The sequence below is a fragment of the Panthera pardus genome, unplaced genomic scaffold (assembly GCF_024362965.1).
Source record: "Panthera pardus isolate Hobbes unplaced genomic scaffold, ASM2436296v1 HiC_scaffold_21, whole genome shotgun sequence".
NCBI classification, from domain to species: domain Eukaryota; kingdom Metazoa; phylum Chordata; class Mammalia; order Carnivora; family Felidae; genus Panthera; species Panthera pardus.
Window position 1 is genome coordinate 36,112,733 of NW_026526777.1, and position 20,423 is coordinate 36,133,155.

Consider the following 20,423-nt stretch of genomic DNA (forward strand, 5'->3'; position numbering starts at 1 on the left):
ACACATTAAGGGATTTTGGTCAGTGGTAACTTGGGAAATGCCTGTAAGTATAAATTTAATTAAGTACCAGCAATCTAGAGGAAAATATTTATAAACTTTTATAATCTTTTAAAAAATTTCATAATGAATAGCGTTTTTAAGATGATGGATTAAAATATTTTTGAAGTTTGAAAATCTATATACTTACTACATTGATAACAGGTTAATTACTGTTCCATAAATAACATTAGCTGTAATGTAATGAATGATTATATAGTAGACGCTACTGTAGGCACTTTAACATAAATTAATTCTTTTAATCTTCACAGTTACCCTAAGACACAGGTTTTTTTGGTGTCCATATTTTCCAAACAGGACACTGAAGTACCATAGGGGTAAGTAGCTTGTGAAGGGTTACATAGCAGGTGTATGAGAGAGCCAGGGTTCAGGTCCAAGTCATCTGTCCTCAGAGCTAACGCCCTGAAGCTCGCCACTGCAATACCTTGGATAATGTCTTGTGAGAAAATCTGTCTTTTTATGTAAGTTTTACACCTAAATAAATTCTTTATTGCTGTTTTTAATGTGTATAATACATCTTCATTATAGGAAAGCCAGAAATTACAGATGACAAAAAGAATAATTACTCATATTCTCATCATGGGAATACAATTGCTTCTATTTTTGTATCCTTTCATAGACATTTTTATTTGCATATATGTTTTTAAATCAAAATGGTTTTCTTACATAGTGTTGTAATCTGTTTTTGCTCCACTAAAAAATATAGCTTTTTTGCCAACGTGTATGCTTCTACAACATCACATAGACAAATTACACAACATATTATTACATGGTGTACCATATATATTTAGCAATTTTTCGTTGCTGATATTTAGTCTGTTTCTCATTTTTCCTATGGATAAGATTGTTCTTAATAATTTCTTAAAACGACTTCTTTTCTACCACATTCTCTGGCATTTTCTGTTTCTGCTTCAAAATTCTGACTTGACTCTCACTGGTCAAAGGAGCTCTTTTCATTCTGTGCTTATGTTTTTAATAAAAGGCCTGGATGTGATTTGTGCATGTTTTTGTTTTGTATTATGCTATAAATAACTCAGGGTGCTGTACATTTGTGAGGGCATTATATGGACTCAGGTGATATGAAAGTACTTAACTGGTATGAAAATATAAACTAATATATGAATCAAGAGTAAATAATTTGAATATATTTATTTGTTATCTAGCTAAATTAAAATTGATCTATTATAAAACTAGTTACCAAAGGGTATAAGTTGTAGGAAAAACTATCAAATTATTGTAGTGATTTCAAAATCATTTCATTATTTTTAGAAGTTGTTGCTGTGATCTTTTGTTTGCTGCTACTGCCAGCTAAATGATGGGCTTTTCCGAACCATGATTTGACATTGGGAGCTATTTCAAACTCGTCCAGTTATTTTTCCCTTCAATTTGCAGTCACTAGTTGACTTGTAGTGACAATAACTAGAGTCTTTCTCAAGTAGTGATGATACTGTTTATGGTACAGAATCCTTTATCAGCCTCTGCTCAACTGAACAATTACATGAAGATGTTTCCTAACCTGCCATACTGACAGGTGTTTTTATATATTCACTATCTCTAGTAACATCAAATGCAAACAGATAATTGATTGGAATTTCATATTTAATAAGGTTAGACATAATCCTTCAGGATAGAGGAAAGAGAAGGGGAAAAAAGTGGTGAACCCTCGACTCTAGGTTTGAATCCTGACTCTCTGTGCTATTTTTATTTATATAACAGTGCCGTTCACTGAACAAACAATAGGTAAGGTTAACTCTCATTTTTATTGGTAAAGTCAATAAAATTGATTATGCTGGTGTTAGCTGGACATTCAGTGAGTTGGTGAAACCCAGCAGAGTATTAAAAAGGGGTTCTCTATCCAGGGCATCTTCCCAGTCTTAAGTCACGAGGCTTCCTTGATCTCCATGCTGTTACTGGAGTGCTTGCTGTATGGCACTAGGACAGTGCCTGTGGTGACTTCCATTACCACCCGCTCCTCTGTGGTCCTTCGATCTTTCAGAGCCAGTTGTACAGAGGCTCCGGTCACTATAAGGAGCAACACGGGAGCATGTGAACAGGCAACGTGTAGCTACAACCTGAGTAGACCAAATGGACATTGAGCACTTGTCTGTTGGGCTGCCAGTGCCAAGGCTGTCTCCTTCTGTGGCATCTGTGGGCATATGTGAGGATAGCGCCTGGAGCCCTGGTAGATGCTAGGCCAGCCTTTACCCAGCGCTCCACAAGGAGCCAGATAGGAGGCCTTCAGTCAGTCCTTACCTGGGGTAGGACTGTGGCGGCTCCTTGCTTAGGCACCAGCCAGCCTCAGAGAAGTTTCTCAATGAGGAAACTAAGACTATACTGAAGCTCTGTGGCTGAGTGTCAGCCCTGAGCTGGTCACTGCTTATGGTTTGATAATTAGTGAAATAGGTGAAGCCCTGTAATTTGCCAGAAAATTAATTCCTAGGGGAAGAGTGTGTGTATGTGTGTATGGGAGGGGGGTGTATACAATAGATCAGTACTTAATATTTACTCTTCTGTTGAGAGATGTCCAGCATATATTAAGTAAAAAAAAAAAAGCAAGGTGCAGAAAATTTTGCATACTGTATTATTTTTTATCTAAGAAAGGGGAAATATGTTTGTATTTGCTTATATTTAAAAACAATGGAAGGGAAAACCAGAACTTTTAAAACTCGTTATCTGTAAGGGAAGGATGGAAGCAACTTCTCTGACAGACCTTATTTTACATAATTATAAGGAAATTAAATTTGGAAACATACTCCCTAAAAACCAAAAGCACGGTGAAATGGGAACCTAACCATACAAAGAGTGATATTTGACTGTTTTTTTTCAAAAGTGGAAGTTGTGTTAACAGGAAGATGCTGGTACTGTAATCCAGGTGGCACATCATAGTTTTCTCGATTACAGGAGTAGTGTTGGGGATAGAAGTAGGGAGTTTTGAGACGTATTTTGGAAGGAGCATCAACAAATTTTGGGTTCAATATGGGGGTAATAGAAAGTGAGAAATCTAGGATAGATTCTTAGAGCTTTGGTTGATCACTGAGGACAGTATGAGAAAAAGTAGGACAGGGGTGCCTGAGTGGCTCAGTCAGTTAAGTGTCCAACTCTTGATTTTGGCTCAGGTCATGATCTCATGGTTCATGAGTTCAAGCCCCGCATCGGGCTCTGCGCTGACAGTGTGGAGCCTGCTTGTGATCCTCTCTCTCCCCCCTTCGCTGCCCCTCCCCCACTCATGCTCCCTCACTCTCTCTCTCTCTCCCTCTCTCTGTCTCTCAAAAATAAATAAACATTTTTTTTTTTTAAAAAAGGAATAGGGCAGGAATAAGGATTTTATGGACACATTCAGACAACTTTCAGATATCTACTTAAAATAACACGTTGATAGTTCACTGGGTGAGTCTGATTACTTAGGGGAAAGGTCCAGGCTAGAAATATGAAATTGGGAATTATTATTGTATATAGATGGCATTTAAAACCAGGGACTCTATATTAGTAATACTTGTTTATTATTTTAATTATATTGCAATCAAATCTTCCTGGCAGACTGTTCCAGATTTTTTATTAGGATAATATTGACAAGGTAAATTTTAGGAATGTGGACATGTAGTATGTTTTGTTTTTGTTTTTTTTTTAATCTTAAGCTCTTTTTTATTTCAGCTTCTTAGTTTAAAGCACTTCTCCCTTCTCTGGCAACTATTTCTTTTTTTTTTTTTTTTTTAATGTTTATTTATTTTTGAGACAGAGAGAGACAGAGCATGAATGGGGGAGGGTCAGAGAGAGAGGGAGACACAGAATCTGAAGCAGGCTCCAGGCTCTGAGCTGTCAGCACAGAGCCCGACGCGGGGCTCGAACTCACTGACCGTGAGATCATGACCTGAGCCGAAGTTGGACGCTTAACCGACTGAGCCACCCAGGCGCCCCATCCGGCAACTATTTCTAATTTCTAGGCCTGGACGCCCAGCAGTTTTGTCTCTGTTTCAAGACCTTACCCTTGTTGCTGTGGGTTGGTTGATTCAATGTTTTAAAGAGGAGGTGCATAAACTTCTACTTTTGGGTCCCTGGAGGGATCCTGGTTAATGCCTTTTATAAGGCTTAGTTTTTCAATTATTTCTAAGATCATATTAAATATATCCCTGTTGTTTTTCTTTTCTTTTTTTTTTAAGTTTGTTTATTTTGAGAGAGAGGGACAGCACGAGTAGGGGAGGGGCACCGAGAGAGGCAGAGAGAGAATCCCAAGCAGGCTCTGCCCGGCCAGCCCACAGCCCAAAGTGTGGCTCAAACCCACAAAGCCATGAGATCATGTCCTGAGCCAAAACCAAGAGTTTTGACTGACTGAGCCTCCCAGGCACCCCTATCCTTGTATTTTTCTTATACATTTATTTTCTCTGGCTTATGGTAGCTCTGGTTAGTTTTTGCTAACTAATATAGAAATATTTGTAGCGCTCTTTGTTTTTTACTATATGAAGCTCTGTAATGAATTTAGATAATCTTTTTAGGCCCTTTATAAATTGCACCTGCATTTTTTTTTTCCCATTTAAGTCATTGCTAGCCTCTAGTCATTGTGTTGCTTGAAATAGTCCTTTAGTGAATCAAGTCCATGGGAATCTTCTGTTTCAGTGTTAAAACTTACCAGTGTGCTTCTTCTAACAAATGTAGTAGATTTACTCTTTCTAGATCTAATTGTGTTGATGTTAAAGATATCTTGCTGTCCAGATATGTTCATTCTAAGGAAGGATAAAAGTATCTTAAAAGTTTTCCCTTTACTTGGAATTTCCAGAAAGTGATTCTCTTTACTAATAGTACATCTTCTTACTGCATATTTTTAATTTTTTCTACGTATTTAGATTTTATTTTATTTAAAAAAATTTAATGTTTATTTTTGAGAGAGAGAGAGGAGGGCAGAGGAGGAGCAGAGAGAGAGAGACAGACACAGAATCTGAAGCAGGCTCCAGGCTCTGAGCTGTCAGCACAGAGCCCAACGTGGGGCTCAAACCCACAAGCTGCGACATCACGACCTGAGCTGAAGTTGGATGCTTAACCGACTGAGCCACCCAGGCACCCCTAGACTTTAAAATAATAGGAACATTTAGTACTATACACATTCAGCTGAAAGCTTCTAATACAGTAAAAATTATGGGAGTTAATTTCATCAGTAAAAATTAGTCCACAAAATATTTTCCTAATGTATTATAAAACCTTGTCAGATGGAGAGCTGTTTATTCAAAATAGTGCTAAATACAAATGCTTTTTCCAAATTAATTAGATTTCTATAAAAAATATATGAAATGCTTTCAATGCAGTTAATTTGAAGTTCATTTACTTCAGAACCTTATATTTCAAATTAACATATTTTAAAATTTATAAGTTTAGTATACTTTAAGGGAGGACATACTCTGTGTGTATGTATGTGTGTGTGTGTGTTTGTTCTTTGGCACTCAGATAAAATAAAAACAGAATAATGCTATAAGCATTTTTGGAGGAATACTTTTCCCTCTGAGGTGAAGCCTTTGAAAAAAGCTTCCTCTGGCCATTTCACATCTCTGAAGTAATAGTGAAGTTACATTAATAAGCAAGAAGAGATTTTTACCACATGAAACACAATTTCTCATCTTCCTGAACTTTGGTTTAGAATAGCATCTTAATACAAGTTTTTTAAAAATTAAACTTAAATAAATTAAAACAATAAAAGTTTTTTTAAAGATCTCCTATTGTGGTCTTACTACAAAAAAAGGGAGGGGTGGGGGCAAAAGGAAACTTTTGGAGGTGGTGGGTATGTTTATTATTACCTTGATGTTGGTGATGGTTTCGTGATATATACATATGTCCAAATTCGCCAAATTGTATCCAATAAATGTGCAGTTTTTTGTGTATCAGTTGTACCTCAAAGCTGTTAAAAAAATTAAAATTAAAAAAATATAATAGCGTTTGTAAGTAGCATTTTGGAGATGTACTTATCAGTAATAAGTAGTAGATTCTGTGTATATGAAATTGGATATAATAATAAATCACTAAAGTCATGTTATGTTAAAACAGAAACTAGTTTTTAAAGGACTATTTTATATTCTTTGTTTCAGTTTTAGGTAGAACATTTTCTGTATGCCTTTAGAACATCTAAATCTTTAGAAAATTATCATTATACTTTAATTCTCAAATATTTAGCAAATTTTATTTTATGTTCTATTTGTCCTTGGGAAATAATCTTATTTGATAATATAAATTACATAGTGGAAAGAAAATTACTTGATTTATTTGAATAATAATTACTAACATTGAACATATACATCCATTGAGTATGTATTTTTTAAACAGCTTTAGTGAGATTATTTTACATATAAAATTTGCTCTTTTTAAGTATATCATTAATTCAGTGATTTTTAGTAACTTTACTGAGTGGGACAACTATCATTGTAAATCATTTCTGGGACAGTTTCTTTCCCCAGTAGACCTCTTATGCCCACTTACAGGAAGTCCCCATTCTCACTCTCAGTCTTAGGCAATCACCAACCTACTTTCTATAAATTTACTTATTCTGGACATTTCATGCAAATGGAATCATTCGATATGTAGTGTCTTGTGTCTGGCTTCTTTCATGTAGCATAATGCTTTTGAGATTCATCTGTTGATGTAGATTTATCAAGAACTTGTTCCTTTTTATTAGTGAATTGTATTTCATTGTGTAGATACACCATATATATTCTTTGTCCATCCATCCATGGATGAACATTATCATATTTCTAGTTTCTGACTATTTTTTATAAGTTTATTTATGTATTTTGTGGGGGAGGAGAGTCAGAGAGAGAGGGGAGAGAGAGAGGGAAGCAGGCTCTGCGCTGTCAGCACAGAGCCCAGCATGGGGCTTGATTCCAAGAATCATTGAGATTGTGACCTGAGCCAAAATCAAGAGTTGGGTGCTCAACTGACTGAGCCACTGAGGCACCCCTCTAGTTTCTAACTATTACGAACAGTGCTGCCACGAATCTTCTCATACAAGTCTTTGTGGTTGCCAGTCAGTATGGTAAGATCTTTTCATGTACATTAACACATTTAATCTTTACAGCACCTCTGTAAGTGAGATATTTTTATCATCCCCATTTTACTTTGGGCTCAGAATTCATCCAGGAAGTAGGATTCTAGATCCCTTGTTTTTAATCACTGTATTTTCTGTCTCTGTAATTAATCAGTGAATATAATATTTCTTTTATATTACTGTGGCCTTATTATATTGATTGATGCAGTTACATGATGATTCTAATTTAGATCCTCCATTATATAACCCTTTTAAACCAGAATTTAGGTAAAAACTCTTTTTCATTGTATTTATTATGACTAAAAATTTTTCATGAAAAGAGTAAAAGTGACAGGTACTTTGCCATATTCTTTTCTTAGCACCTGTCAGAGAATATATATCATATAGAAAGAAAGGTATCCTATGAATGCGCATTGAATTAATGTAGCCAAATAAAAATTAAACATTGTTTAGATTTTTCTCTAGCTTTAGGTATAGTTTTTCTGTCTTTATTATTTACCTTTTTTCTACATATCATAATTTGAAGAATTTAATATAGATCATACTTTTTCAGTAGATTTCTGGTTAAATATACTAAGAATATCTCAGGTGTTTTAAAATACAAACATGGGTTGGCAAACATAGGTTGACTATAGCTCAAGAATTGGTAATGCAAGTTACATATTATACAAAACATAAATAACAAAAATGCTCACGTTTTCCAGGGCAGTATTTTTTTGCAGGACTGCTCCGTGGATGCAGGGTCCTCAGTGTGTTACATTAGGGGCCACATGATTTCAGTTTGTGTCATTATTGGTGCTACTGACTTTGTTTGATTTAAATGGGGTGGTGTCCACTAGATTGCTCCATTTTAAAGGATCCTTTTCCACCTTCTAGGGAGGAAATAATTTCTTGGTTGGTACATTGATACCATGTGAATATCCTGTCCCCCAGCACCCAGTGGTTTTAGGATTCGTTGATGATTCTTGCCTAAATTAGTTATTATATATATTTTTTATTAGTACTCATAGGTTCTTTTTGTATTCATTGTTAATTATCCATTCCTGTTATATTTCATTTGGATGCTCAAGTCGTCCCCAGTTTGGCTCTTGGTTGTTCATTCAAGCTGACTCCTTTATCTTTTTTTTTTTTTCAAGTTTTTATTTAAATTCCAGTTAGTTAACATACAGCATAATATTTGTTTTAGGTGCAGAATTCAGTGATTCAACACTTACATACAACACCCAGTGCTCATCACAAGTGTGTTCCTTAATCCCTATCACCCATTCAACCCATCTCCCACCCACCTGCCCTCTGATAACCATCAGTTTTCTGTAGTTAAGAATCTGTTTCTTGGTCTCCCTCCCTTTAAATTTTGTTTTCTGTATAGTTGACACACAATATTACATAAGTTTCAAGTGTACAGCATAATGATTTAGCTTCTCTATACCTTCGCCATGCTCATCACAAGTGAGCTACCATCTGTCACCACACCACACTATTATAAATAATGCTGCAGTAAACATGGGGGTGCAGATATCTTTTCAGACCTGAATGGACATTTTTCTAAAGAAAACATAGGGATGGCCAACAGATACATGAAAAGGTATGCTTAACATGACTCCTCTTTTTAACATGTCCCCATCAGACCTTGAGCACTTTCTAACTTTAAATCTTTTTTGGCAGAAGAAGTTCTATTTTTCTGTTATATTTTCCTTGACCAGCCCAAGAATGAGTCATGTTTTTTAAGCAGCCCTTGCTCTTTTTTGTGAGGAATGGTATTCAGAAACCAAGATCTAGATTGCTTGCTACTGTCACGTGTCATTGAGTCTGGACTCTTAAGTGGACAGAGTTCATTCTGATGCCACAATGTAGAATCCAACACCACACACTTCTTCCTCTCCTTTCCCCATTCAATATTTGTATCTCCTCTCACCCATGGTAGGAACTGTGGTTCCCAACAACATTCATTTGCTCAGTTCTGCAATGCACACAAAATAGCTTAGGAATTGGTACACAATTCCTACTTGCAACAATAAACCTATGAAATCAAATGCAAGAATTTTTTGCATTCTGTTTATCCTTAGAGTAGATCCCACAAAAGGTGTATTCGTGTGCAAGTGTTACCTGAATTCTTTTTATTTTCTTTATTGCAGTTAGTTATCTGTTTGGAATAAATATAGTTCAGTTTGTATTTTTTGTTTCTGTGTTTTGCTTTGTGAAAATAAGCATGTGTGTTTTGTTATCTCTCCTTTGTTGTTATATAAAAGGTAGTATACTGTATGTAAGGATGTGTGTATTTTTCTTTTGCATCTTCCTTTTTTATCTCTTATTTTTATTTATTTATTTATTTTTACAGCATGAATTTTTTTAAATACGTTGTCAAGTCTAACATACAGTGTATACAGTGTGCTCTTGGCTTTTGCTGCTTAATTATCTTGGAAGTCACTCCATGTGAGGTCGTAAAGATCTTTTTGCTTCTTTTTTACATTGGCAAGTAGGTTGCACTCTTGAATAGAGGAAATACCTTTCAAACTACTTTCTGTAGAGTATTAATATAAAATTTCTTTGAAAGACTAGCTTTATATCTGTTCCTTTGTTTTCTTTATACTTAATAAGATTGAGACTATTAACTGTATCTTAGTTGCTTTTAGCAGATTTAATTTTCTTGTTGTCTTCTATGTATGCTAACTTTTGGATCCTTTTGTGTTTATACAGCCAAATTTCTTGGTTTGTATTCTGAACTGAATTCATTAGGAGCACTGTTCCAGACAAATTGCTAACAGTGATTTACTAAATTCCTTTCAAGCTCTTGTCTGTTAAGTTACTCTTTAGGAGCAATTTATTTGAACTTTAATTATAGAATTTTATAATTTAGGCTCTCTATCTCCCCCCATTGCAAACTATTTAGAACCAATATTAGGTATTAATAACTCTCACAGAAGCACAGAAAACAATGGCATTCTTAAGCAACTTAAGAAATATTAAAACATTGACAGGCAGGAAAAATTATGAATGCTTAGAGGTCCATTCAACAGGGTCTTAACAGGAAATTAATGAGATGTATTAATTAATTAGAAAATCATTCCACTTGTCTATTTAAAGTTTATATAGTTTATTTTTTAAAAAATTCAGTCTGTGTGTTACCTTTGTTTTAGGTGTATCATTAAATGCCCTATTCTCCTCTTTTCTCTGGATTTTCTTACAATTTCCAGTATTACAGTTTTATACAATGTCTGTCTACTACATGACTGCAAATCTTCTTTTATTTATTTTCATATACATACATATATGAAATGCTAATTTGTCAGAAAAATAGAGTTCATAAACTTTGGACTACCTAAAACATTGTAACAGCTGGCTTTTTAAATTGATATTTTATTAGTCAGAAGGCGGAGTATCTCATTTTTTCCTATCAGAATGTTACTCTTAAAAACAGTATTGTCTTCCACCCAAAAAGTCAATTTCAGTTACAGCTCCTGGTTAGATAGCAGTTAAAATTTAAATTGAGTTCCCAGTGATTGTTGCCACTTTCCTTCTGACAAAACTTTCAGAAACCACTTCTAAAAATGAGGTCTTTCTTTTTACAGAACATATAAAAACACCATACAAATAAGATTTTTGATGCTATATTTAAAAAGTATTTTGTTCTTTTGCCTAAGAATAACCTGGATTTTGGTAAAAGCTCTGGAATTACACCGATAGAAGCAAAATGTGCTTATTTTCAAATCATTTAAAATATTGATACATTAGACCCAGGGGCTTATTTTCATTACGTTTATGTTCTGTAAAGTGCATTTGATGACATCTTTGTGTCACGAAAGTGGTAGTCACAAGTAGTTCCAACATTTAGCCTTATGGGGCTGGTGTATCTCCAGACCTTGCTGTGAAACCATGAGAAAATGAATCTGTAGGGCCTGATACTAGATGAGAATTGGAATGATTGAAATCTAGTTGAGACCCAAAATATATAACAGTTTTATTTTTTTAAGTTTTATTTATTTATTTTTTTTAGTTTATTTATTTTGAGACGGAGAGAGAAAGAGCAGGTGAGTAGGATAGAGGCAGACAGAGAGGGAGAGACAGAACCCCAAGCAGACTCCACACTGTCACCACAGAGCCCAATGCAGGGCTCCGTCCCGTGCACCACGAGATCATGATCTGAGCCGAAATCAAGAGTTGGATGCTTAACCCACTGAGCCACCCAAGCACTCCTATAATAGCTTATTTACTTATTTATTTACTTACTTAATTACTTATTTTTAGGTTTATGTATTTATTTGGAGAGAGAGAGAGAGTGCGCGAGCACATCAGAGGAGCAGAGAGAGAGGGAGAGAGAGAGAATCCCAAGCAGGTTCTGCATTGTCAGCACAGAGACCAGTGTGGGGCTCACACTCACAAGCTGTGAGATCATGACTTGAGCTGAAACTGAGAGTCAGACACTTAACCTGCTGAGCCACCCAGGCCACCCCTATGGTAGTTTTAAACCTGTCCTCCATGAATGGATCCTGTAGATCCTTGGTAGTGGTTTCCCTAAGAGTAAGATAACGTAAGTGTGAGGAGTAAAAATGAGAACAGAGATCCAGCTCCTTATCTCTTTTTTTTTCTGGGGGGGGGGGGGGGTTAAATAAGTTAGATTTTATTTGAACAAAGGATTCTGTAACTAAAAAGGTTTTTTTGAAAGCCATTGGTTAGTAGAGTTGACGGTTGAAATCAGAAGATTGAAGACAAATTTGAGCATAAGGTAACAAAAATACGTAAATGAGTCTTTCCCTTTTCTCCTATTGTTTAACACCTTCTCCAGTTAGCTAGTCTTTTTATTGTTCCCTATGGTCATCATACTTATTCTTGCCTTTGTACCTTTGTTGATATTGTACCCCAGTTTGAAATACTGTCATCTCTTTCTATTTAGCTGTGTATTTTAAGACTGGCTCCTGCCATGAAGTTTTCTTACTAACACTCCCACACCTTGATCTTTCTATTCTCAGAACTTCTGTAACTCTTTATTCTAATGCTTTGGTTTGTTCTTTTGTTATATACAATAATGTATTTTACTTCAGTGTAATTACCAGTTTCTCACAGAGTGCTTACTGCATACAAATTTAATTAATAATTTTTAAAATATAATTTATTGTCAAATCACTAACATACAGTGAGTACAGTGTGCTCTTGGTTTCGGGGGTAGATTCCCGTGGTTCATCGCTTACATACAACACCCAGTGCTCATTCCAACAAGTGCCCTCCTCAATGCCCATCATCCATTTTCCCCTCTCCCCCACACCTCCATCAACCCTCAGTTTGTTCTTTGTATTTAATAAACAATATAGAATCCAAAAAAAAAAAAACAGTAGAGCAGATGAATGAAACTAAGAGCTGGTTTTTTGAAAAAATAAACAAAATTGATAAATCCTTAGCCAGACTCCTCAAAAAGAAAAGAGAGAGGACCCAAATAGGTAAAATCACAAATGAAAATGGACTCATCACAACCAATCCCTCAGAAATACAAACAATTATCAGAGAATACTGTGAAACATTATACGCCAACAAACTGGACAACCTGGAAGAAATGGACAAATTTCTAGACACCCACACGCTAACAAAACTCAAATGGGAAGAAATAGAATATTTGAACAGACTCATAACTAGTGAAGAAATTGAATCAGTTATCAAAAATCTCCCAACAAATAAGAGTCCTGGGCCAAATGGCTTCCCAGGGGAATTCTACCAGACATTTAAAGCAGAGTTAATACCTATCCTTCTCTAGCTGTTCCAAAAAAATAGAAGCGGAAGGAAATCTTACGGACTCATTCTATGAAGCCAGCATTAACCTTGATTCCCAAACCAGACAGAGACCCCACAAAAAAGGAGAATTACAGGCCAATATCCCTGATGAACATGGATGCAAAAATTCTCAAGATACTAGCAAACGAAATTCAACATCATATAAAAAGAATTATTCACCATGATCAAGTGGGATTCATTCCTGGGCTTCAGGGCTGGTTCAGTATTCACAAATCAATCAATGTGGTATATCACATTAATAAAAGAAAGGATAAGAACTATATGATGCTGTCAATAGATGCAGAAAAAGCATTTGGCAAAATCATCCTTTCTTAATAAAAACCCTCAAGAAAGTCGGGAGAGAAGTATACCTAAATATCATACCTAAATATCATAAAATCCATATGTGCAAAGCCCACAGCTAATATCACCCTCAATGGGGAAAAACTCAGAGCTTTCCCCCTGAGATCACGAACATGACAGGGATGTCCACTCTCACCACTGTTATTTAACATAGTGTTGGAAGTCCTAGCATCAGCAATCAGACAACAAAATGAAATAAAAGGCATCAAAATTGGCAAAGAAGAGGTCAAGCCTTTCACTTTTCACATGGCATGATACTCTACTGGAAAACCCCAAGGACTCCACCAAAAGGCTGCTAGAATTGATATATGAATTCAGCAAAGTCGCAGGGTACAAAAGCAATGTACACAGATCGATTGCATTTCTGTACACCAATAATGAAGCAACAGAAAGAGAAATCAAGAAATTAATCTCATTTACAGTTGCCAAGAACCATAAAATACCTAGGAATAAACCTAACCAAAGATGTGAAAGGTCTGTATGCTGAAAACTATGGAAAGCTTATGAAGGAAATTGAAGAAAACACAAAGAAATGGAAAAACATTCCAAGCTCTTGGATTAGAAGAATAAATATTGTTAAAATGTCAATACTACACAAAGCAATCTACACTTCAATCCAATCCCAATCAAAATTGCACCGGCATTCTTCTCAAAGCTAGAACAAACAATCCTGAAATTTGTATGGAACCAAAAGACCCTTAATAGCCAAAATGATATTGAAAAAGAAAACCAAAGTAGGAGACATCACAATCCCAGACTTTAGCCTCTGCTACAAAGCTGTAGTGATCAAGACAGTTTGGTATTGGCACAAAAACAGACACATAGACCAATGGAATGGAATAGAGAACCCAGAATTGGACCCACAAATGTATGGCCAACTAATATTTAACAAAGCAGGAAAGAGTATCCACTGGAAAAAAGTCTCTTTAGCAGACAGCAATATGCAGAAGAATGAAACTAGACTACTTTCTTATACCATACACAAAAATAAACTCAAAATGAATGAAAGAAAATGTGAGACAGGAAACCATCAAAACCCTAGAGGAGAAAGCAGGCAACAACCTCTTTGACCTCAGCAGCAGCAATTTCTTGCTCGACACATTTCCAAAGGCAAGGGAATTAAAAGCAAAAATGAACTATTGGGACTTCATCAAGATAAAAAGCTTTTGCACTGCAAAGGAAACAGTCAACAAAACTAAAAGGCAAGTGACGGAATGGGAAAAGGTATTTGCAAATGACATAGTGGATAAAGCATTGGTATGCAAAATCTATAAAGAATTTACCAAACTCAATATCCGAAAAACAAATAATCCAGTGAAGGAATGGGCAGAAGACATGGGTAGATGCTTTTCCAAAGAAGACATCCCAATGACCCACAGGCACATGAAAAGATGCTCAACATAGCTCCTCATCAGGGAAATACAAATCAAAACCACACTCAGATCCACTTCACACCAAAGTGGCTAAAATGAACAAATGAGGAAACTACAGATGCTGGCGAGGATGTGGAGAAATGGAAACCCTCTTGCACTGTTGATGGGAAGGCAAACTGGTGCAGCCACTCTGGAAAACAGTGTGGAGGTTCCTCAAAAAATTAAAAATAGACCTACCCTATGACCCAGCAATAGCACTGCTAGGAATTTACCCAAGGGATACAGGAGTACTGATGCACAGGGGCACTTGTACCCCAATGTTTATAGCAGCACTTTCAACAATAGCCAAATTATGGAAAGAGCCTAAGTGTCCATCAACTGATGAATGGATAAAGAAATTGTGGTTTATATACACAATGGAGTACTACGTGGCAATGAGAAAGAATGAAATATGGCCCTTTGTAGCAACATGGATAGAACTGGAGAGTGTTATGCTAAGTGAAATAAGCCATACAGAGAAAGACAGATACCATATGTTTTCACTCTCATGTGGATCCTGAGATACTTAACAGAAACCCAAGGGAGAGTGGAAGGAAAAAAAAAAAAAAAGAGGTTAGAGTGGGAGAGAGCCAAAGCATAAGAGACTCTTAAAAACTGAGAACAGGGGCGCCTGGGTGGCTCAGTTGGTTAAGCGGCCAACTTCAGCTCAGGTCATGATCTCACGGTCCGTGAGTTTGAGCCCCGCGTCGGGCTCTGTGCTGACAGCTCAGAGCCTGGAGCCTGTTTCAGATTCTGTGTCTCCCTCTCTCTCTGACCTTCCCCCATTCATGCTCTGTCTCTCTCTGTCTCAAAAATGAATAAACATTAAAAAAAAATTAAAAAAAAAACTGAGAACAAACTGAGGGTTGATGGGGGGTGGGAGGGAGGGGAGGGGAGGATGGGTGATGGGTATTGAGGAGGGCATCTTTTGGGATGAGCACTGGGTGTTGTATGGAAACCAATATGACAGTAAACTTCATATATTGAAAAAAAAAAATAAAAATAGAACTACCCTATGACCCAGCAATAGCACTGCTAGGAATTTATCAAAGGATACGGGAGTGCTGATTCATAGGATCGCATGTACCCCAATGTTTATAGCAGCACTTTCAACAATAGCCAAAGTATGGAAAGAGCCTAAATGGCCATCAACTGATGAATGGTTTATATACACAATGGAATACTACTTGACATTGAGGAAGAATGAAATCAGACCATTTGCAGCAATGTGGATTGAACTGGAAGGTATTATGCTAAGTGAAATAAGCCAGTCAGAAAAAGAAAAAGACAGATATCATATCTTTTCACTCATATGTGGAAATTGAGAAACTTACCAGAAGACCATGGGGGAAGGGGCGGGGGAAGAATAGTTACAAACAGAGAGGCAAGGAGGCAAACCATAAATCAATAATTTTTTGTATTTAACTGAAACAAAGTAATGAACGTGATTTTCCCATTTAAAAGCTTGCTGTTTCCCTTGTTACCATGACGCATTTATTTTGTTAATGATTTATATATTTGGACTTTTTGAGTGTGACTCTTTGTATATGTTTTTTCTTATTTTGTATTTATCTTGATTTGCCCATGAATGGGATAAATGACTCATGTTTGACAGCTATATTCCTGCTTCCATATAGCTTGACAACAGATTCCTCCTTTACATATGCAGATTTCTTGTGACTAGGGGTAAAAAGGATCATTTTTCAGAATCCGTGGAATACAGGGGTATCTGGGTGGCTCAGTTAGTTAAGCGTGTGACTCTTAATTTCAGCTCAGGTCATGATCTCACGGTTTGTGAGATTGAGCTTGGTATCTGGCTCCACACTGAGCATGAAACCTGCTTGGGATTCTCGGATTCTCTCTCTCTCTCTCTCTCTCTCTCTCTCTCTCTCTCTGCCCCTCCCCTCTCTCAAAGTAAGTAAATAAACATTGGGAGGAAAAAAGAGTACATAGAATACATAAACTTTCTGTCCCTTCCTGTGCTCACATAGACATTTAGTCTCTTTAGTTTGTGTTAGGGCCTGTATTTAACAGTTTATTGTGATGTTTGGGTAAGATATTCTGTTCCTATGTCAGGCTGTTTAGTGCGACTGTTCTTGGGACTTGTTATTATGGGATTGGTGATGAAGGACCCAAAGATGGAGTGAGGAAGCGATAGTACTACATTCCCCCATCCCCTCTATTAAATCTAGAGCTAACACCCCCTGACGGTGTGAGTCAGACACTTCTCTAAGTATTTATTATAAAGTAGTCCAGACTGGTTCTCTTACCCCCAAATATTGTTCCATCTCCCACATTTCTACTTCCATCCCATATCAGATAAACAGGAGACTGAGAAAGGAAAGAAAAGAGAGTTGGAGGTTGAAAGTTAGGATATGGTAGGGGTGCCTATCCTACCTTCAGTGGCGCTTAAAATTCTTGGAGGGCACAGAGATATTTTGGGGGCTTCATGAGAAAGAGAATGGAAAGTAGAAGAGGAGATAGGTGCTACGGGACAAGTCAGGCAACCAGAAAGCCTGGAGACGCCCAATCTAATAAGGGGATTGGGGGCATGGACAGGGGAGGGAAGACCTGACTGCCATATTCTGGGGAGGCTGAGATGAAGCTGAACATCTCCAAATGAATTCTGTGCATCACCTGTGAAGAAACTACCACATCAGCAAAAGCTTCCACAGGTGACTAGAACCCAAGTGAGGTTTGGGGTACCTTCCCACCACCAATAAGGCAGCCAATAAGGCAGTCCTAGCAATTTTTTTTAACGTTTATTTATTTTTGAGAGAGACCGAGCATGAGCGGGGGAGGGGTAGAGAGTGAGAAGGAGGCACAGAATCCAAAGCAGGCTCCAGGCTCTGAGCTGTCAGCACAGAACCCAACGCGGGGCTCAAAGCCACAAACTGTGAGATCATGACCTGGGCTGAAGTCAGATGCTTAACCGACTGAGCCACTCAGGCTCCCCAGTGCTAGCAATTTCTGCTATTCCTTTTCCCTACTCCAGCACATCATAGTATTGAGAGTTGAAAGAGGGAAGGGATGAAAGCATCCCAGAACTGGGTTACCAAGATGCTGGAGTAGGAGGATTAAATGTGCAGACCACACTTACCCAAAGAAAATGAAAACACTAATTCAAAAAGATATATGCACCCCTGTGTTTATTGCAGCATTATTTACAGTAGTTAATATATGAAAGCAACCCAAGTATGCATCAGCAATTGAATGTATAAAGAAGATGTAGTGTGTGTGCACGCATCCATGCACATGGACAGATGCATGTGTGCTCTGAAATATTACTCAGCCATAAAAAAGAATGAGATCTTACCATTTGCAACAACATGGATGGACCTAGAGGGTATTATGCTAAGTGAAATCCATCAGATAAAGACAGATACCATATGATTTTACTTTGATGTGGAATCTAAAAATCAAAGTGAACAAACAAAACAGACTCTTAAATACAGGGAACAGACTGATGGTTGTCAGAGGGGAGGTAAGTGAGGTGATATGTGAAATAGATGAAGGGGATTAAAAGGACAAAAAGAGAAAAGTGCAGACCACATTTTGTCTCCCAAAGTTCCATGAACAAAAGTGTAGTTGGCATCCTTAAAGGGGGGGGGGGGGGGCTACAGTGCTTACTATCTAACAGGCACTATTTTAAGCTCTTTAGTTAATTCATTTTATCTTTTAACAGCTCATTGAACTATGGATTATTATTAACTCTGTTTTACAAAACATAGAGAGTCAAGATTTGAGTTTGAGCTGGGGATGGAATTTTAAAATTCTACTAGCTTAAGATTCTGTACTAACAGAAAGAGACTGAGGGTCAACCCTGCTAAGGTCAAATCAAGGGGACTGTAGGGAAATTTAATTTCATACAATTAAACAATAGAGTTTAGAGTGACTAGCTGCTTTGTGTCATATTCCACTGAAGTGAGACTGTTTAATAAACAGCTTTAGTGTATGTCAAATATATGTAAATAAATACAAACATAGCATATCATGAAAAACCAGCTATATTAATCTGTAATTCATGAAACACACCATTAGAGTTATATAGAGCATATTCTTAATTTGTGAATGAAAGTGGTAACAAGGTGTGTTAATTCACCCTTGCTAACCTGATAAGAGAAATAGTGCACGTGTGTGTGTAAACCTGTATATATATAACCCAAACACTGACAGGTTTCTATATCCTATGAACATGAATAGGGTCACATTAATATTAATGTTTATATCTTAATAGTGCCAGCTATACCTACTCATGGAGACTCTAATCTTGTATAGCCCATTCCTTCAACTATTTCAGAAAGCTCTCAAGAGGTGCCTTCATCAGTTCACAGATTAGGCTGGGTTACTACTCCCTTTCTTGACCTGTGTTGGCTCTAAACGGTTCTTCATTCACCAGTTCTTCCATCAAGACACGTTATCAACACTCTTCCTAAGTGCATTAGTTGGCCTCTGCTACCATGGCACTCAGTTATCCCTGACACATGACAGCTCAGCATGCTTTTGCAAGCGAGAAAAAATTCTTGTGCATTAGGGTTAGTCTGGGGAATCTTCTGCCGGAGTTCTGGGCTCTGAAGTGAGAATCTAAAGAGACTTCCTTTCAGTTCATGCACAGCATGTTGTCTTCCCATGTAGCCACAGTAGTTCGTCAGGATGGGTTCTTTTACTGGCTGTCACCTGCGTGAGAGTCTCTGCTTTTCTCTGACTTCAGGCCCTATAGCTTAGAATGGCTTCCTGTGGCAGAGCTCTCCCTCCCTTGTTGTGAATGACAGGAGTCTTACCACTCCTTTCAGAAATTTTGGGTGTCACATGCACTTCATCCTCTAATATGCCAGACATATTTCCATTTGGTCTTAGCTTAGGATGTTTTCCTGGGAGGCTTCTCACCCTGTTCATAAGTCACTATATACATCAAGGGTGCAAGTAGATCCATGGGGTTATGGAGAGTGGAAATTGAGGAAGTTGGGTGATAAAGGGTTTCATCTAATTCATCTATGAGCTGTACCTGAATCTAAACTCTAGTCAAACTTTGGCCTCTGTTATATCTATATTACCATTAACACTTTATATGCAATTTTTTTTTTGCTTAAACCTGCTTCAGATAAGTGGTTAGAGAGCCACCATGTATGGTTGAACAGGTGTGTACCCAGCAACCCTGTAAGTGTCAAACATGGCTTCTAATCTTCCTAAAGAAAAAAGGAAAAAAAAAAAAAAGAAATGATAGAATGGGTAGAATGATCTAAGGTTCATCCCAAATCTCACATTCTGAGTTTATATGTTCCTAAGTAGAATTATTAAAATTTCATGTTATTGACTTCATAATTTTTTGTATAATATGTAAAGTTATGAAAAATAATTTATGTATGCAGTTTATAGTCTGTAATCATTCTTTTAGTTCTTTTTTGCTGGGTACTTTTCTAAAACCTATCATTAGTCTCTTTCAAAATTAATGTGAAAATAGTCTGCTCTTTGAACTTTTGTGCTCTTTAAATGATTATACTATACCACATATATTCTCCGAAGTAGGTTTGCAAATAAAAGAAGAAAACTCTGATCTCATATCTTTGGAGAGCCTTAAAAATGTTACATGGTTGTATTTATGGGCAAGAACTTTGGAAATTTAAAGGGATATATCCTCAGAAGAAATGGGGGAAGAATTCAGTCCATGCATGGTTCATGCCACTATTATTGCTAGGTGAGATTGAACTTACTTTTTTAGGGCAGTTTTTCATTTGTTATTGCTATTATAATTTTGAATTTCTTTGAATCAGTTTCTTTGGTATTAATTGGTGGTTGAATTGCTGTAAAAC

At 36.8% G+C, this 20,423-nt stretch overlaps 1 protein-coding gene across 6 annotated transcripts in view; it reads left to right on the forward strand.

The window, feature by feature from the left end:
* The window catches only part of SYT14 (synaptotagmin 14), a 218,682-nt gene that overhangs the window by 86,754 nt on the left and 111,505 nt on the right, over positions 1-20,423 (forward strand). The gene's annotated exons all lie outside the window — the stretch shown is intronic.